The sequence below is a fragment of the Staurois parvus genome, unplaced genomic scaffold (assembly GCF_062004578.1).
Source record: "Staurois parvus isolate SC_StPar_1 unplaced genomic scaffold, SC_StPar_1.0 ptg001302l, whole genome shotgun sequence".
NCBI classification, from domain to species: Eukaryota; Metazoa; Chordata; class Amphibia; order Anura; family Ranidae; genus Staurois; species Staurois parvus.
The window spans coordinates 2,811,397-2,832,324 of NW_028319098.1; the positions used below are offsets into that span (position 1 = coordinate 2,811,397).

At 40.1% G+C, this 20,928-nt stretch overlaps 1 protein-coding gene across 2 annotated transcripts in view; it reads left to right on the top strand.

Annotated features, from left to right (window-relative positions):
- The window catches only part of PAG1 (phosphoprotein membrane anchor with glycosphingolipid microdomains 1), a 303,358-nt gene that overhangs the window by 96,039 nt on the left and 186,391 nt on the right, over window positions 1-20,928 (top strand). For both annotated transcript variants that reach the window (XM_089660997.1, XM_089660998.1), the window contains exon 2: window positions 6,788-6,859. The gene's annotated coding sequence lies outside the window, so the exon portion shown is untranslated. The remainder of the gene's footprint in view (window positions 1-6,787; window positions 6,860-20,928) is intronic.

Here is a 20,928-nt window from a genome sequence, read left to right on the forward strand (position 1 = left end):
CATTCTTACCTTATTATTTGTTGGAAGCACATTAATAGAAGATGGTACTGCAGGGAGTGATGTCACCATTCTTTCTAGTGAGATCCCATATATTAGTGATTGCCCTAAATCTCAGGAGAAGCTGCTCCACCACAGTGCTATAGCGTGTTCTTTAAAGGCCGGGGCTTCTTGGCATTCCTTGGGATAGTACCACAAGTAATGGTAAAAAGCCTTCTGCATGCAGCTCCTCCTCCTAAATACTTACCTCAGCCTGATCTTGATCCAGGGATGTGCACAATGTGTCTCTCTCTCGCACTCTCTCTCCTCACAGGACAAAGGCGGTAGCAGCAGGAGCCATTGGCTCCTGCTTCTGTCAGCCACAGCCAGTAAGGAATGGGGGTGGGCTGAGCCGAGTTCTGTGTGTCAATGGAGCTGGCCCAAGAGCAAGCATGCACAAGCTATTATAGGGGCGCTTGGCAGGGGTGAGGAGCCAGGAGCGCTGGTGGGGGACCCAAGAAGAGGTTTGGGGCTGTTCTGAGCAAAACCATTGCACAGAGCAGTTAAGTATGAAATGTTATATAAAAAAATGCATTGAGAATCCCTTTAAGTGTTTTAACTTTTTCCCCACAAATACTTTTTTTTTTTTTTTTTGTTTTGCTATATCATTTTAGGATGGGGGTGCTGTGAACCAAAAAACTGGACTTTGCCTGTCTGGTCCAAATTCCGCTCTATGGACAGCTGATATAAGGTCAGGGATCCAAAACCAGAGTTATAACAAATGTGGTGCTTTCATGACAAATCAGGGCCTCCTTCCTCCTGCTGGTGATCCCTCTACAGATGCAGCCTTGAATTCTGTTCACTTTTTCCACTGCCTGGCCACACTGTTTGCTCATTTTGCAATCATCTGAAGGAATCTTCTGTGAGGGGGCAGAAGAAATTAAAAAAAGAAAGCTTAGATCTAAAGTACAAATAAAGCAAACATTTGAAAGTTTTTTGGATAGAATGGAGATTAGAACACCTGTCAGGTTTTTATTGCTGTCTGTGTCCCTGTTTGGGATATTCACCTTCTCTGAATCCTGCTTACTGTTAGTGAAAAAAGTGAAAGAAAATTGGGTTGTCACCGACACAGGAATAGAAGGCAAATCTTCCAATGGGGTCACTGGTTTTGGTGACAACCAGGGACTCCCTACCTTTTGGAGGAATTTCCTCTTGCTTCCTGTTGAAAGCAATATTGAACCCAAAACCAGAAATATGATATATTGCAGCTTTCCACCCATTAGATGTGGTGGCTGCATTAGTTTTCTTTTATTGGGCTCTTTTTCCTCTGTTTTCACTTGATCTGGCCAGTAACATGCTTCTTTTATTAGAGTGCCCCCAGTTTGAATGATGGGGCACAGCAGACAGCAGCATTGCCACTCTGGGGGAAGTGTAAGATGTACTAGCAGATTTAGATACACTAACAAATTGAATCCAAATTACAGCTAACACTGCAGTTACACAAGCATTTAAAGCAACAGGTTTTATTTCTTTTTTTGGTAAAGGTTTTACATGATTACATAAAAGCTGAACACTAAGCACCCGTCAGTGCTAAATGGTTTGTCTCGATCCTCTAACTGCTGCATTTGCCGGATAACTTGTTCTGTTTAAACACAACAGCCTTACTGGCCAAATTGGGTGAAAAGAAAGGGATGAAAGCCTGAAAATGAAAACCAAGTCCTGATGTACACAAAGAGTTTGCTCCGCTCCTCTAAACACCTTTAACCTTGGGAAAAAATGTAGTAAAAGCTGTGTATTGCACGTGTGTTTATGCACATTCACAGGCTTTACATGAATGAATTCTAATGGCCAGAATATTAATTTATGCTGGTCATTAGAAAGCATTAATGTGTGATCACGCCTAAATGCGTCTAGCGTTAATGTGCACTTATACATGTTTACATGTTTTTTGTTTTTCTGCCCAGACGCTCCTTTCCTGAATGCACTGGTGATGGGTTTTTTTTTCTTCAACATATGAACACTCCTCTTCTAAAATGCCTGCAAATGCCTCTGTGTGCAATATAGTTAATGTTTGATTTTTCATTTAACACCAGGTTAACCAATGAGCTCGCCTTTCTGATCATGTTACACCTGCAGGAGACCTATGATCTGCTGAACGCTGGCGCAATGCCTTCCAGGCTCCTAAAACAGAAAAAGCAAATACTTTTTTTTTTTTTTTACTTGCCAAAAAAAGTGTATTTATTATTTTTTGTTAAAAAGGTGATTTTATATTTTAGGCTATTGGACAGGAAGTGAATGAAAATCTCCCCAATTGGATACAGGAAATGGGGGAAAAATACAGGGAGTTACAACACTCCCTTACTCACCTTACTTAATCCAATATGAAAATATAAAAGCTGTGCCTTTTTTGTTCCACTTTAAACACTTTTTTTTGGGAGGGGTGTGTGCTGGAACAATCCCTCCCTATGTCAGCTAAAGGGCTAACAAATACAGATGGTAAAAGGCTGAAAATATTGCAGACATAAAATTCTGGGCTTAATTCTTCTCCAAGGAAGCCACAAGTGCCATGTACAGCTTGCCTTACAAGTGATTGTCTGTATGCAGATATTCTCACAGTGAAACTTCCATGTGCGGGAAATATGTTGTATGTGTAGGTAAACACTGATGCTTCTGTGCATCAGTGTTTAATACGCGTATGGCAGGTTGTATGCAGTGCCTGCAGCTCTCATAGTACCAGCTATTTTCTTGAACTGCATTGCAGACTGTTAAGCAGTCAATAATTTATGCAATTTTCTTTTCTTCCACCATGGGGAGGGGGAGAAAATAGCTTGATTGGTCAGTCATTGTGGATGGGGGTATCCCTCCCGCAGTGCTATTGTGTTCTTCCTTGCCCGCAGAACACAGTGATCACTGCTGATGGCTGTAGCTGCCGGCAATGATCACTTGGTTGTACTGAAGTTGATCGGGGGTGGACTAAAGTATAACAGCCTGCCCATGGATGGATCAAATCTCAGCCCACTCTTGCTGTTTGATGGAAACATGCACGATTCACTCGCTTTTTCCTTTCTGTGTCCTAAGTTGGGGGATCTCCCTTCTGTAGTCTCATGTTCAACAAAGAAAAAGCACAGATACCAGCAGAAAGCCAATCGGAGGACTAGGAAGTGACATTTCCATCCCCATAGAATGCAATGATGTTTGAAATTTAGTTTCCTAAAATCCTGTCAGCAGATTAAACTAGAATAATAAAATGTATAATTACCTAAACTGAGTAGCAAATATATATTTTTATATCCTTTTTTTTTTTTTGCAAAAGTGGAACTACTCTTAATGGCTAAGTTTACCTTTTGGTTATGTTACACCTATATTTAAGGTGTAACGTTACCAAAGAGCATCTGCCTGCGCCCCTCCAGGGAATATTCTTCCTGCACCCGTTGCCACAATTTTAAAAAGCGCAGGGTTGTGCAGGGCTCACGTGGCCCCATCATTCATTGAGTTCTTTGAATGAACGAATTACAACTACCACCAGCCGTTGAGGCAGACTGCTTGTAGTTCCCAATGAACTGTGAGAATGCTGTTGAGCACTCTTAGGTCATTGATATTCTACTCTCCAGTAACTGTCTGCCTGGTAGGAGGTTCAGGCAGACAGTTATGCTGAGATTCTGCAGGAGGCTGACATTACACCTGTGATCTGCTGATTGCGGGTGCAATGCTCTGCAGGGCGGAGAAAATAAATGCACTTTTTTTTTACCTTCAAAAATATGTGCATTTTTTTTTTTTTTTTTTTTAAAAAAGGTGAACTTCGCCTTTAAAGAGACAATAATGTTCCTATCCTGAAGTGGTTAGCAGTCAATACTATTATACAATCATATAATTCTGTGAATTCTTCCCTTTGTGCGCTCGTTTAATGGAAATGCAGTATATTTTGTCACTGTCTGGTTAAGCTGAATGTCTGTAGCTGAGAATTTTGTGCACGGTCTGCAGAATTTCCCCGAGTAATTTGCTGGATTGTGCAGATAGAAAGCTTGCTTGATACAATGTGTCTGTTGTAGAATGAAGTTATATAAAAAGAAATGCAATCTGCCAAGGAGTAGCTGAGAAATATTGGACTGCCCTCTGAACAGATACAGCTGTTTGAGTCAAGGTAAACCTTGCTGTAGTTGCATTTGATCATTAGCGTGGCGAGCTGTGTGTCTAGGAGATGCATACGACGCTATGGCCGAAGTGAAATCTACGTAGTGCCATGCCTTGGAGAAGGGCTGCTGAAAATTCTTTATTTCCTATGTAAGATCTGTGATGAGCACAAAGACTTTCAGAGCCAGGAGTCTGCAGTGCATTCAGCCTGGGTTCACACTTCTGCGTTGTGGAATATCGCATGTGATTCACACAGGAACTGCACCGCATTCCTGCGCAAACCACATGCGAATTCTGTGTTGTGTAATTTGAGCCATACGTTTTGTATGGCTCAAATGGCACCACATCCGCACCAATAAGGTACAGGACCCTTTTTTTTTTTTTTCCCACACTAGAATTGGATCGCATGGATATGCACGCCCATGCAATCCAATTCTGCACATCGCACTGCATTTTGCAAACCAATTTTGGGATGTTAACGTAACATACACACTCACAGTGGTTCGCATGAACTGGGTGCGATTTGCACCGCATCGGTATGAACCCAGGCTCAGGGAAATATCTGGCCCAGCATGATTCTTGAACTGCTTCCCGACTGCCCTATAGCAGAAATACTGCTACAGGGCAGCACAGATGTGTAAAATCACCTGTATATATCCGTGATTTTGCATTTATGAGTAGGGGCACCGGTGAGGCACACGCACCCTACTCACGCCGCCAGCTGCGGCTGTCAATCACCAGGTCCCAGCTGGTGATTACCGAGGATCTCCAATGGCGAGGAGAACTGTTTTGTTTACTAACAGTTCTCCCTCTCAGCTCAGGCACACTGTTTAGATGGCTGTGCACACCATCCAAAGCAGTGTGCTTACAGTGAAGCACACACATCCAGCATACAGTTAACCCTTTGATTGCCCCTCATGTTAACCCCTTCCTGCCTAATGCCATTAGTACACCAAGTCAGTTCCCCCCAGTGTCAGAATGTCCGCCGCAGTAAAAATAAAATTTTACAGTATCTATACTGCCATTTGTAAACACTATGACCTTTTATGTAAACCACATGTTTAATAGCAAAAAGTCAAAAATATAGTTTGTTTTTTTCTCAGAATTGTCTGTTTTTTTAAAAGAAAAATTTATAGTGCAAAAAATAAAAAACCACACAGGACATAAAATACCACCGAAAGAAAGCTCCATTCGTGGGGAAAAAAAGGACGTAAACTTCATTTGGTTGGCAATTGTCAGTTAAAGTAATGCAGCGCCGCAAAAAATGGTCTGGTCCGGAAGGGGCTAAATCCTCTGGAGGGCAAGTAGTTAAAGGGAATCAATAGAAATATGGCAGCAACCAGTGCCGATTTGCATTTGAGGGTACAAATCCCAATTATTCTGATGCTGTTTCAATGCTTGTGGAAATCAGGTGTCCTAGCCTTTCACTGGCTGCATGCTTCTTCTGAGTTATTGACTTTTGAAAGAGGAATGCCACCCTTACAATCAAAAATACAATTTTATACCCTGAAACTTGTACTTGGATAAAAGTAAGAAAAACATACTTCCTGGTCCATGACGTTCAGCATTGTCTTGCTTGTAGGGAAAGTTCTCTCTACAGAGAGAGGCCCCATGCCATTTTTGCACATGAGAGATCCCGCAATCTTCCTTCTAGAATGGATGATGTAGAAATCCCAGGAGGCAGTTCATGGGACTGCAGTCATGCACACACCCAAAGGGATTGTGGAGTGACGTGCAGCGTTCATGAGGGCTCCTTGAACCTCAGAGGGAAAGGGAGCCTTGACTGATGGGGACATGGCTTGGGCATGAACTCATTTATAATTCTGTTCTGAGGTAAAATCTTGACATTTGAAGAAGTGCATTTTGGGGGAGTTGCCCACTCACCCGTCCTACTGTTGGCATGTAAGTTGTAAAGGAAGCCAATGATCACCGCAGAATGGATTGTATCCATCCTGCGGAGATCGTCGGCTTGCTTTACAACTTACCTTTTCATGGAGTGGGTCCAGTGTCACCCCGTGCGGTAGGTGTCACCCGGTGCGGCGCGCACCCCTGCACCTGCCTCGGGACGCCACTGGCAACACTCTAGGGCCTCTGCTTTAAAAATAAATAAATGCCTGACTGAGCTTGGAACACTACTCAAAGCCAGGGATTCCATTCCCATGATCCACAGGTAAAGGGGTGCAGGCTTTCAGTATGCCCATCCAGAGTGATGTGTTCAGTAAATAGAGAAAATGCCGCTTTCCCAGCCAGCCACCATAACCTGTGTATGAGTATCGGCTTCAACCTACACGTCAATGCCACAAATCCATGCCTCTGACACTTTTCACCTCATCAGCCTATGACTAAGCCCTGGTGGGCAGGGTGACACACGTCAGTACACAATGTATGGTGGATGGTTAGGAGAGCGGTATTGTCTCTATTTACTTTGCTAGTCAGAAAGTCTGTTCAGTTTACTCTTACCTTCTTCCTAGCATACATTAGAGCTGCAACAAAGCACCTGTGAGAAGATCACCTAAAACTAAAAGGTAAATAGCAAGACTATTTTTTTTAATTTAGCACAGTTGCAGTGTTCCCTGGTTCTCTTTGTTTCTTGCAGTTACTGTTTAAGCATTGCATTTTACTAAATGACACAAAAGTAAAAATTACAAATAACCCTTGTTTATTTTATGTTTTTTAACAGAGTCTTGTTTCACGGTGAAAATATCTGGAAAGCTCCTCATTTTCTACACAAAGACAAAGCATTTGAAATTAGGTAATTTCCATTGATTTGCTTTTAATGTTGTGCTTTGAGTACAATTAACTGATTTAAATTTGTTTACAATGTAATATACAAGTATACTATATGTTAACACTAATCATTTCTATTTGCAGTCTTTTTTGGCTGTTTAAGTGCAGTACCTCATTTAGCCTGAAGATGTCACTGATGCAGCTGCTCTCTAAAGGCTGAACTACAAGGGTGGGAATACTCTCATGATAATGAGGGATTCTACCTCCTGGTGCCAGTCACCTGATGTCCACATTGACATGCTACAGATAAGCTGTTTGCCAGCAAGCAGACACATTTCTAGTAATAGGATATTAAAGGATAAGTTCACATTTTTAGAAAAAAATAATCAATGCAAATCTTTTTGCAGAAAAAATGTGCGCTCATTATTTTTTTCTGCAGAAGTGTGGATGCATTGCTTCCATAATCAGTGCATCAGAGGTGCAGTGTTAGGCTTCTGCAGACAAGCCCTCTAGCTTTCAGCCTGTACTCCATATGGGCTGTTTGAAAGCTGCAGGGCTTGTGAATGAAATACAAGAGATGTCATCAGTGCCCTCACAGTTCATTGAGGACTACAGGCTGTCAGTATTATTATTATACAGGATTTATATAGCGCCAACAGTTTTCTCAATGCTTTACAATATAACGGGAGACAATACAGTTCAACACAAGAGGATTAGGAGGGCCCTGCTCCTTGGAGCTTACTATCTAGGAGGTAGAGAGTTCCAGAGGATGAGGGAAGCTCTTGAGAAGTCCTGGAGACGAGCATGGGAGGAGGAGACAAGGGAGCTAGAGAGCAGGAAGTCGTGCGAGGAGTGGAGAGGACAGTTTGGGCGATATTTGGAGACAAGATTGGTGATGTAGATTGGGGCAGAGTTCTAAATGGCTTTATATGTTATTGTTAATGTTTTGAATTTTATCCGTTGGGCAATGAGAAGCCAGTGGAGGGATTGGCAGAGAGGGGTGGCTGATACAGAACGGTTAGTAAGGTGGATGAGTCTGGCAGCAGAATTCATGATAGACTGAAGAGGGGATAGCCTGCATTGAGGTAGGCCAATGAGGAGGGAGTTACAATAGTCAATGCGAGAGATAACCAGGGAGTGAATAAGTTGCTTAGTAGTTTCCGAGGTTAAGAGTCAGTAGTTGTACACCAGTAATTGTAGTTCATTCCTTCACGGGTGTGGGTGGAACATGAAACGTGTTCCTAAAGGTGAACTTATCCTTTAAAGATGCATATAGTTCAAGCCTTAAAGGATACGTTCACCTTGGGAACATGTTAAATGTTCTACCTGTTTTTAGGGTGGAACATGTAATATGTTCCCAATGTTACAGCCGCTGACCATTTTTTACAAGCTGTTACTTTTTAAAAGCTGCTTCACCCACATGGCCGCTTCATTCACAGTGTTCTGCGAATGAATGGACTACAAGTCCCGACAGCCTTAGTTTCTATCTGCTTGTAGTTCTCAATGAATTACCAAGATGCTGTGGTAGTTCATTGATTCTTCCTGTCAGTGTGTATGCTTGCCTGTACGGGATATACAGGCAAGCAGATATACTGGCAGATCTGCAGGAGACCTGCTGGGCACCAGTGATCTGCTGATCATTGGTGCAATGCTTTACCTGTAGAAAAAATGTGTATTTATTATTTTTTAGCCAACTGCAAAAAAAATGTCAACCACCCCAAACTATAACCAGCCTTAGCAGCAAGGTGCACATTTTTGTTTGTTTTGCGATGTGCATTGCCATTCCATGTGCACCTTGCTGCTAAGGCTGGTTATAGGTTAGGATGGTTGGCATTTTTTTGTAGTTGGCTAAATTGGACACAGGGATACACAAGATGCCTTTGCTGTCATTTTGGTATAGCTGGGCATCACATGCGTCCCCTGTACCTTTTTTTAAGGAGGGATGGGCACACCTGCCCTTAACCTTTCCATTGTTACATGTGCTCCCGCTATGGAGGCTTTGGAAATTTTAGGTAGGTCCACAGTATATAGAGGACCCTTGACGCGGGACTGTGGCTTACGCATGTATTTGCAAATGTGTGCAAACAAAACCCTCTGTTTTTAACGCATACTGTTAGACAGGGACAATTTGGTTGTTTCGCAAGCAGGCTGGTAAGTGTTGCTGGGAAATCTTTTGTTTGTTTTGCAATATTTATTATTTTTTGTCAAAAGGTGAACTTATCCTTTAATCTGCTAGCCAATGTTAACCCCTGCCTACTGTCACCTCCCAACTCTCCTGGGAGGTGGGCATTCTGGTCATGTGACTGCTATGATTGGCTGTCACAGCGGTCATTGAGTGAGCTGATTTTGGAGGAACCTCCTGTTTACACCAGTGGAAGCTGCCTTCTTTACTTTATAACGAAGGCAAATTTGGTTAGTGCACACCTGAGTGGGGGCGTACTGCGGGCACTGTACATGGTTGATAATACCATATGGTTTTCATCTTGAGACTTTATTATTTTTTCTATTTTTTTGTCACTGGACTTTAATTTGTGATATCACAGTATTTGTTTTAGTTCACTATAATTTAAGCACAATTATGTCACTGGTATATGGTAATATATATGATATATATATGAAATATATATGATATATATATTTTTTGAGGATATACAATGGATTAGTGATAATAGGAGACTAATTAATATTTTTTAGTTCTGACACTGTGGAGAGTATGCACCACTTTTATTCACCAGTCAGTTTGTTGTGAATTATATATATATATATATTGATAAAAGCTATGCCTAAGAAAAAGAAATTGATAAAAATCAATCGATGAAGTACTGGTAGACTGCAAATACGAAGAAAAGTCCTATTTAGTCAAAATAATTAATTGCTGGCAGATTAAGTAGGCTTTTCATAGTGCTTCTGAGAGAGACTAAGACTATTGTACATTTGAAAAGTATTTATGCAAAGCTCACATTGAACATACATGCAACCTGTTATTTCAGACTTCCTTTCAGAGCTATACCAAAATTTATTTGGCAACCGTACTGCTTGGTTTGTGCAAGAGGAGAAGGAAGTATTATTCATTTGTGTGTAAACAGAACATAATCAATTTCTGCCTCTCAGATAATTTCCCATTTGACACCATTGATCTTTTTAGCTGTCTGTAAGGGGGAATTCTTCCCAGTGACAAGTGTAAGGAGCATTCTTCCCAGTGGCCATCACTAATGTATCATAAGTTGTAGATATAGTAATTATTAGTAGGGGTTCCCTGACATCGGGGGAGTTGTTTCAAGGGTTCCTCTGTGTTGGAAAGGTTGACAGAGGCTGGTCTAACTGATGTTTTCCTTTAGGCTGCCCTGCAATTTCATGTTGATTTGGCTAAAATGGGTGCCCCTGTTGGCACCACCTGGCTCAAACAAAGTTGACTGTTAGATCAACAGATGCAGGCACTGTTCAGGTTCATACAATGACAGAATACAAGGATATCGAAAAATACTATAGACAAGCAGGAGAAAAAAAAAGGTGGCAAACAAGAAGCCACAAGAGAGATCCTGGTGAAAGTTAGTGTTGCAAAACAATTCATATACTCTATATGTGTACTCACATTTGTGGGGATGCTAGATACCTTAAAGAGGGTTGAGCAACATTTTGATGAGACTGTGGAGAATATAACAGTCTCCACTCAGAATATGGTGAACGGTCATGGCCAGCTTTTTTTTTCGGGTGATCCTGTGCTGTCCAAATGATGGATATTGGTAGATGACGTGTGGAGGGAAGACCCCAAAAAGGAACCAAAAGTGTGGTCAGCAGAGGCACCAGTGGTGCCAAGTACCACCCCAATTCCAAAAAAGTTGAGGTGTTGTTAAAAATGTACATAAAAACAGAATGCAATGATTTGCAATTCTCTTAAAGCCATATTTTATTCACAATAGAAAACCTATCAAATATTTAAACTGAGAAATTGTACTATTTTTTAAGAACAAAATTTCATTTTTAAATTAACGTGAGCAACATGACTCAAAAGAATTTTACCATGGTATGACTTCCTCTCTTCGTTAACAACACTCTGGAAACACCTGGGACCTGAGGAGAGAAACGTTGCCCCATATTTGCCTGATATAGGATTTTAACTAATCAACAGTACTGGGTATTTTGTCGTATTTTTGTTTCAAGATGCGCTAAATATTTTCAGTTAGTGAAAGGTCTGGATTGCAGGCAGGCGTAATTAAGCGCCCGGACTCTTCTACTACAAAGCCATACTGTTGTCATATATGCAGTATGCGGTTTAGCATTCTTACTGAAATATTCAAGGCCTTCCCCGAAAAAGACATCTGGATGGGAGCATATGCTGCTTTACAACCTGAATATATCTCCGCATTGATGGTGCCTTTCCAGATGTGCAAGCTGCCCATTCCATATGCACTAATGCAACCCCATACCAAAGATAACAAAAATCAAAAGAAAAGGTAGCGCTAATTAAACATATTTTTGTGACAGTGATACATAAACCAAAAAATGTTGTGCAAATATTCATAAAAAATATATATACATACTCAAAATCACAAATATTCAATAAATGATTCAAAAAAATTCTCTAATATTTGTCAATTCAAAAGCTTCATAATTGTTGAAAATCCACCACCAATTGTGTAAGACTCCATCACCAATAGAATTAAATAAACTCACCAAAGCAAATTGCTAGTAAAATTTATAAACTAGCAAATCGCATGTTGGCTCTGGGAGCAATGGTCTGCAGACTGATGACTGGCAACAGAAGAAGTTTCTTATAATGTATGGATCTTCATATAACATATACGCTCAAAGGAAGAGAACGGAGCAGGAAATAGTGTGATGCTGTATAGCAGGTTTTTATTAAAAACTTTTTATCCAAACAACTCCCATTTTAAGTGTCACAAGCCGACACTAGCATAGACCACAAAAATACATAAAACCTCTTCAAAAGCCGGAGACGCCGACCGCTTACAGAAAGTGGCGACGTCACTCTGAGGCTCCACCCTACGCGTTTTGTCACTTGGCGTCTTCATGGAATATTTGCACAACTTTTTTTGGTTTATGTATCACTGTCACAAAAATATTTGTTTAATTAGCGCTACCTTTTCTTTTGATTTTTGTTATTACCTCTAGCAGAGGGTTAGGTTTAGCAGCTTGATTTTTGGATTTTAATTTTATTTTTATTTGGCGCTGTTCCCACTTATGTTATTTCACCATCCCAAAGATGCAGGCTTTTTAAATGCTCTCTGATAACAAGTCAGAAGGTCCCTCTCCTCTTTAATCTGAAGGACGTGGCACCCATGATTGTCAAAAAGAATGTTAAATTTTTATTAATCTGACCACAGAACAGTTTTCCACTTTGCAACAGACCATTTTAAATGAGCTTTGGCCCAGAGAAGATGGTGCATGTTAGAGCTTTACCTTGTCCTTTTTTTTTTTTTTTTTTTTTTTTTTTTTGATGGCACAGTGAACCAAGTTCAGACAGTAATTTTTGTTATAGGTATTCCTGACACCATGCATTGATATCACATGCCTCTTTTTAATGCAGTTCTCGCTGAGGGCTCGAAGATCACAGGCATCCCTGTTCCTTGCGCACAGAAATGTCTTCAGATTTGCAATCTTTAGATATTATGTACTGTAAATGATGATTTATTGACATTCTCTGCAATTATATATTGAACATTATTCTGAAATTTTTTGACAGTTTTTAAAAGTAGCTTTTCACAGGTTGGTGAACCTCTGCCCATCTGAGATATTTCTGAGATACACTCTAGTATGGTTATATATATATATATATATATATATATATATATATATATATACCCAATCATGTTACTAACCTCTCCAATTGAGCTAATTAGTTGTAAAATGTTCTTCCAGCTCTTTCTTGTTTGTACCAATTACTTTGCTGGCTTTTTGTTACTCTCTCCCAATTTTTCTGAGACATGTTGCTGCCATCAACTTTGAAATTACCTTATTGTTTTTCTTAAAATAGTATATTTTCTCAGTTTAAACATTCAAGATGTTTTCTTTTTTCTATTGTAATTAAAATATGGGTTTATGAGATTTGCAAATCATTGCATGCTGTTTTTTTATGTAATTGGGGTTTTAAGTACAATATTTATCTTCATAAAAATAGGTATTGGTTGTGAAAGCAGAAAAAAACACCATTCATGCGTTTCCTGTCTCTCTGGTGGCCACTTGATTAGCACCTAGGTTTACTGTACACTTTAACCACTTGCCAACTGGCCACCTGCGTTTTACAGGCGGCTTGTACAGGCACAATCATATACTCGTACGTTGGCATCTGGTTCCGGGTTAGGGGCAAAGCAGGGAGAAGGAGCAAACAGATATTTCGTGAAAAGCGGCACACATTACACATTGTTAGGCACACAGTTAACCCTTTGAGCTCACCTAGATGTTAACCCCTTCCCAGCCAGTGTCATTAAGACAGTGACCGTGTATAGTATTATCACTGTATTAGTGTCTAATCAGTCGGTGTCAGTGTACCTCCCAGCAAGCCTCAGTTAGTGTCAGATTGCCTACTGCACTATCACTGTCCCACTATAAGTCACTAAACACAACCAATACAAGTATAAAAAAATAAAAGTATATATACCATAGTTAAGTGACGCTATAACTTTCACACAAATTAATCAATGATTTTGTTTTTACTAAACACATGTAGCAGAATACATTTTAGCTTAAATTTAAGAAGAAATTCGATTTTTTAAAAAAAATGTTATTGGATATGTTTTATAGTAGAAAAAAAAGTTGCGCAGTGCTACATAGCAAAAATGGCCTGGTCATGAGAGGGGTAAAACCTTCCGGAGCTCAAGTGCTTAAATTGGCAGAAGTAGCTTCTATTTATTTCAGCTGTTAGTGTACATTGGTTCCTTTTTTTGGGGCCTACCCATCATACCTCTATCCATATAAAACAGCAAAAAGGAATCTGCATGTCTTGTTCAGCCCACAGACTAAATGACTGATATTTATGTGTGCATCGCCAGCTTAAGATGGCAAGTGGGCTGTGTATTGCAAAACATTTATTTTTAAATTCACTGATTTATCTCCAGTATCTTGGGTACCACATTTTAACCAAAACCTTTTAAAATAATAGCTGTATATGTTATGCATTTTAATTTTATATAAGCCAGTCTGTTCTGTAGGTATAATTGTTCTCTAAAATAGAATTCACCCAGTACACCTAGAGGTCCCATCTAACAGATTTGAATTCTTCCTCTCAAAAGATTAAGCAAACCAAATACAGACTCTATTTACTGTCCTCATTCAATTTTTTTTTTTTTTAAAGCTGTGCAATTGATTGTTTTCAGACTTTGCCTGAGGTTTCATAAATCAATGGCACAACGTACGGTAACCTTTTCAAGCAGAGAACAAAATTCATTGAATGAGATACAAAATCTGATGCTTTGCATTCTATAATACGATAAACTGTTTTTGGAAGTTACATTTAACTTGGTACTTCTAAATGTATTGCCAAAGCTATGTAATCCATAAACTTTTATTAAGGAGCCAAATACAAGTAAAGGTACTGGTATTGAATCAGACAAAGGTCAATCAATATTAGCACATGACAGTAGGAAATTAACCAGGTTTTAAAGGAAAACCTATCCCATAAAATTCTAGCTTCATTAAATTTAATGTGAAACATGGTTAATATTTTCCATTTGCTATTCTTGACAGCAATTAACAGTAATGGATGTATGGATGGATGGCCCTTTTTATGCCATTGAATGTGTGTTATATATAAATGAAACTCTGAACAAACATTAAATGTGCTCTGTTAAAAATTGAAAACCTTAAGATACATGCAGGGAGAATACCCCAATAATTGAAGAGAATAGGTTTTCATCCAGGCATCATTGCACCTGTCCACCTCGGTCCCCTTTATCAATAATCTGGGAAGCCCAGCTTATTATGCAGACAAGCTATTACCAAGTACACTCACTGTATGCACCTTGCTTTTCTCCCATGTACGGAAAGTCTCTTGTGAAAAAATATCAGTGCTGTGGCCTTTACATGACACCATAGTTATATTTCAGAACATGTGCATGTTATTTTAATTTTGCAGTTTATAAAAATCAATGTTTGTTTAGAACAATGGTACCTGCTGTAGTTGTGTACCATGTGCATATTGCTTCTTGTGGTGTAGGCATGCTGAACCTTATGGGGATGCTTTATTAAGTGATGGGTGGTTTGTGGTCCTGGTGGCTGCTTACCAGCAACCATGGAGTCCTGCTGGACCTTTTAATAAAGTTTTGAAATGCTGGGATCACCACACTAGCTTGAGTAGTCCTTTGAAAGATTTTATTATGCACCAGCCAACGTGTTTGGGAACTCAACACTTTCCCTCCATCAGGTATAAAAAACAAATCACACAGGCGCCTGAAATAAGTTTTTCCAATCCAGGCGCTTGCGCGATCAGTTTCTTGAGCCCCTATCAGTGGCATCATGAAATGTCACTCCAAATCTCATGAGACTAATGCTGGGTACACATGGGCCAAATATCAGCCAAAATCAGCTGGTGCAGTAGAAACCTTAATTATGTTAAAAAGTGGCCAACATAAAATATAAATTTCAAACACACAAAACGTCCAACACGCAAGTCCCAAAAGTTCTCAAGATTTTTCATATACTGGTGATATCTTCGTTGTGTCCATCAATTCTCAATTTTCCTCAAACCGATTTTTTCTCTTCCACTCTTATTACCTCAAAAAAATAGACTACAAATGGTACATTATCCTTCTCACATGACGCAAATACTGATGATGTGCTCACATTAAAGTGTACAAAACAAATGCCCTCAGTGATCAGGTGTTCATCCAGTGACTGTAATTCCTACCCTTACCTTGAGTAGGTAGATAATGTAACTTGCTTAATAAGCTCCAGTGTTTGCAAAATCCTTCATATACTGTGGATCAGTGCCACGCCACACATCAACTTGTGATCAAACATTGAAACAACCGAATGGTGTAACACCTGTCAGCCCATGTAACTTACCAGATTGACAGGTAATGAAGGCTTTACTCAGACAGACTTTTACTCCAGGATCTTGATATTAATGCTCCAAATCCAGCGATCGCATGTACCCAGAAGGAAAGTGAATAATCGTGCAAAACCCTCTTAGATAAAATCTATAAACTTTATTAAAAGTTCTTGCATATTTGCTGAGTATTTGCAGCAGTGAAACATCTCATTTGAGGGAAGTATGAACAGGAGCCAGGCGCTGTGTAGTTTTGTGATAAAAGTAATACACCTTATATGGAGGTGTGCCTTTAATAAGTCATATGGTAAAAAAATAAATAACCAGCCTGTGGCTTTAAGAAGCCAGGTTCCAAGATGGACGGCCCGTCCACTCAGAGGGAAGCAGTGGAGTAGAATACCTGTCAGTGCAGGGACCACGTGTACCCGACGTCCCAGCGTTCCTGGATGACGTCACCACGATGTGGAGAGACTTGATAAAGCGCATGTGTGTGAAACATGTTGTCCCGGCAACCGGCCTCTTCCTTCTAAAGCTGAGGCTCCAGCAAGAGTTCCCCCCCCCCTCCGTCTCTTCACATCATGGTGACGTCATCCAGGATGCTGGGACGTCGGTTACACTTGGTCCCTGCACTGACAGGTATTCTACTCCACTGCTTCCCTCTGACCAGACAGGCCGTCCATCTTGGAACCTGGCTTCTTAAAGCCACAGGCTGGTTATTTATTTTTCACCATATGAATTATTAAAGGAACACCTCCATATAAGGTGTATTACTTTTATCACAAAACTACACAGCGCCTGGCTCCTGTTCATACTTCCCACAAACCGATGTGTTTTTACCATGGCAGCAGTGAGTTTTTTCCCCATCAATCACAGTTGACATATACCATTCACTTATTTCCTTTGGGACACATCTGTGCGCTTTTATCCAGACTGTTCTAAACATCTTATTTGAGTCTACTACTTCCTATTGTTTGCGGTTAGTCCTTACCGCATCCAAAATGGCCACCGCGGCACTTCCTGCAACGTCTGACGTCACTTCCACTTTATATTTTTGGTTGGCCGCTATTTAACATAATTAAGATTTGAGCTTCCTGGGTGGAAGTATAACCAAGGTGGTTCAGGGGTCACAGTATCACGTTATATTTAACATAGTAGCGTGTGGTGTATTTACACAGTAGAGACCTGCTGGTTTTTGGCCTGTGTGTAGAGCTCCTTGTTTGACAGAAGCTGGTCTCATGACCAGCTTTTGTTGAATGAGCATGCTAGAAAACCAGCATCTGATCAGTACTCTCAGCCATTGGCTGCAAGCGCTGACCTCAAAATGTGTTGGTGTATAAGCAGACAATGTCTTCCTCCACTTTGTGCTCAGTGATGACAGCAATCCACAATGTCATGTGAGTGATTCCCGCCACCTATCCTCTAATGCACTCACCTCTAATCATGGACCAATAGCTTTCATTATTAGGTCTAAATAAGTATTTCCCCTTTGGAATATAATTAAACTCCAGAAGTTCCTCTGATATGGAACTTCTCCCCTTTAATATTCCACCTGGTGTATGACCCTTTTAAGTGACCTCCAGTCTCTGCTTTCTCCACTGGTGACATGCTCAAACAAATATGGGATAGTCTCTCATAGTAAAGCAAAAAACTATTATTTATTAGCAGTACTTGTATAGCTCCGTCAAATTAACACAGCGCTTTACATATATATTGTACATTCGCATCAATCCCTAACCCTCAAGGGGTGTACAATCTAAAGTCCCTAACCTACATTCATACGTACACATACTAGGGCCAATTTAAACAGGAGCCAATTAACCTTCCAGCATGTCTTTGGAGTGTGGGAGGAAACCGGAATACCCAGCGGAAACCCATGCAGGCACAGGGATAACATGCAAACTCCAGGCAGATGGTGCCGTGGTTAGGATTCAAACTAACGACCCTAGTACTGCCAGGCGGAAGTGCTAACCATTTAGCCACTGTGCTGCCCCAGGCATTTATTAAAATAATTGCACTTACAATGTATATGCAGTAAAAACACCTTTTAAAATAGCTATCAAGCTTCCCTTTTGGCATCAGCGTCACCTGGCTCCTCCCACACGTTACGTTACACCCTACGTTACTTCATCGGGGGACTGGAGAGGCACCAGGAAAAGAAAGTCACACTAAATATTTAGACAAGTTCCTGTGTTTATAAGAGGAATTCCCACAAAAAGTAGGGTTTTTTTTTCTGTTCAAGCACAACTATAATTTTAATATTTCTCTATAACATAGCAAGCCTTTACATTTTAAGTTCAATCCCACTTTAAGATGTTCTTGAAAACCATGCAGTTCAGTTGTCCTGCATATGTGATCTGCACTGTGATATAGATGCTGGAACTAGAGAGTAAGGTGTCAGTTACTCATAGATGCTCTCCATGTTTCTTCCAAGTAAAGTGTGTAGTGGTAATTACATGTAACAATTACATTGTTTTTTTCTTTATTTTAATAATATATTTTTTTCTTTCCTAGTACTGCAGGACCAGAGTTATTTCACTTTCTGCATTGGTGTTCTAGTATTTTTTTAGGTTGTACATCTAGAAAATGGAGGAGTGTGGGTTCCTATGAATATTTACTTTTACAGTATTTGAACTTCTACCTCTACCCGCTCTCTCTGTAACACATGCAACAGACTCATTATTATGAACATGGCATGTTGGCAGTTTGGGGCTGTGCCAATGGCACTTTTGTTTGCATGAATTTGTGATGTGTCTCAGCTGTTTCCCTTTACAGCAGCTGGGATCTGCGCGCCATACAATGCAAATTCATTTTTCACTTGTGATTTATTTCTTCCAAATAAAGTACTGCTTTTTTTTCCATTTTAGCTCTTAAAATAAGCGCATATCTAAGGGCACATGCTTTTTTGCAGTGAATGAAGGCTTATTACACAGTATCATTGCCTGCTATCCTATTCCTTTTGTTGATGAAGTACAGTGCGGTCTCGCTTTTGTAGAATTCTCATTAATGTGACATTGCAAGATATAATTATTTGTCAGAATGCCAGCTCCCTGGAGGTAGCCGGCTGTTGCTCTATATAGAGAGTTTTATGTCTCCATAGAACTAGGTAAAAGAATTATCATGAGTCATTTGAAAAATGTTTGTATAAATGGGAAATAATAATTTGTATTTTGAACAGCAGAATTATATTGGCAGTTAATGATGAGTAGGCAATGGGCTGATTTACCAAAGAAAAAAAGTGTTGTATGTTTATTATTAACCACCTGTATGTCTGCCTGGCACACACTATAAGAAAATTGGCCGAGTGATTGTCCAGTTTTCGTCGATGTTTCACAGCATGTTGAATCCGAGAATGGTAATAATTGTATGAAAATTCTCAAACTACAATGGCCTTTTTTTTTTTTTCCCCCGCATAGAAACATTGTAGCATAGATTTTTTTATTGTTTCTAACATTGGCAAAATATTTAAAGTACACACAAACATAGTCGGATCCCTTTCATATGGAGTGGATTCCATTTCGATCAGTAGGGAATCCACTCACAGATCCCCTGCTGATCAGAGCAAAGTGGGTAGATGACACCTCTGTCTCTGCTCCGTTTCTGCAGAGCAGGCCCAGAGTGAGCCCACTCTTCTCTATGGGCAGCCTGGAGTAAAAGGACTCAGCTGCTCCCTTTACACCTGACTACCCTCCAATCCTCCTAAATGAAAGAGGATGGAACCCCTTCGGTGTGTTGTGTTTTTTTTCAGACCTGACACAGATGTAGAGAGTGTAGATGGACATGGACCATCCAATCAGGTCTACCTGAAAAACTGGCAGGCGGAAATGATCGTATGGCCCATGTGAATGGGACCTTAATAACATGACCCATTACATTTGATAGAGCCGGGCCAATCGGTGCTGTCACATGAAGGTTCCATAGCCCTGTACATAACCTGTATGATATATGACTCCAGTGAAATATAGCATATATAGGATTTTCCTTTTACTCCTGGTGGCTGAAATTGGCAATGCGGCAATCTGTGAACTTTGCATATGTGCTGCTAGGGAGGACTGAGATAACATGAACCAATTGTTTGCCCTCCATGTGATGAATGCAGATACACTTTAAAGAAGTACGTGGAATAAAAAAAAAATATTCTATTTATATATTCCTTAAAGTGTCAGTAAATTCATTTAAAAAAAAATAAAACTAGTATATGAATCTGTCTTGACATCTGGCTCCTGTAATTCTCCGCATAGCAGCATTTAGACTGGGGCTGTGCTTTGACCCAAACATGATTTTGGGGATGGGTGGTTATTGAACCATACAAACAAAGGATGCTTGCAGCTATAAGAGCAAGGTAGAACATATATGTGGCACAATTTATGCCTGGAGTTTCAAATAAAATCTACCAAGAATGGTAGCTTGGTAAAAAGAAGTGATCCTATGTGTTTTATCCATGGGATATATTGGTTTATAAATGGCCTGACTGCCCATATCATCTGAACCTGAAAATACAGCTAAATTAATAACCTGCCAGGCCTGGAGTTTTCAGATAATGACATGCACACACTGATGGTTTGAATGATGCCTTCTCCGGCTCCCAGACCTTTATTAATAACACACAAAGTTCCCCAAGCATTCATAACATAATTTCCTTCTGCAAACAACTGCTCTATTAATTTGTCTCTACAATGAATCCACAAATTCTCTCTACAATAATCATTTGTTAATAGTCCAGAGAAAAGGCTTTTGCTGCTTTTATTTGTTGATCTCTTTATTGTGTTTTTGGGAAGATTTTGGTCTCTTGCTTTATATGGAATTTTTACATATTGTATATATCTAGAGCAGGCGTGTCAAATTGGTGGCCCTCTAGCTGTTGTGAAACTACAAGTCCCATAATGTCTTTGGGAGTCAGGTTTGTAACTGTCAGCCTTGCAATTCCTCATGGAACTTGTAGTTTGGCAACAGCTGGAGGGCCTTCAGTTTGACACCCCTGATCTAGAGGAACCATCATGGATAGAAATGTATGAGCTGCTGTTGCTGTCTTGTTATGCAATGTGTAAGTCCCTGGACTGTCATCTCAGTCCTGACTTCACAAGTGTTCCACT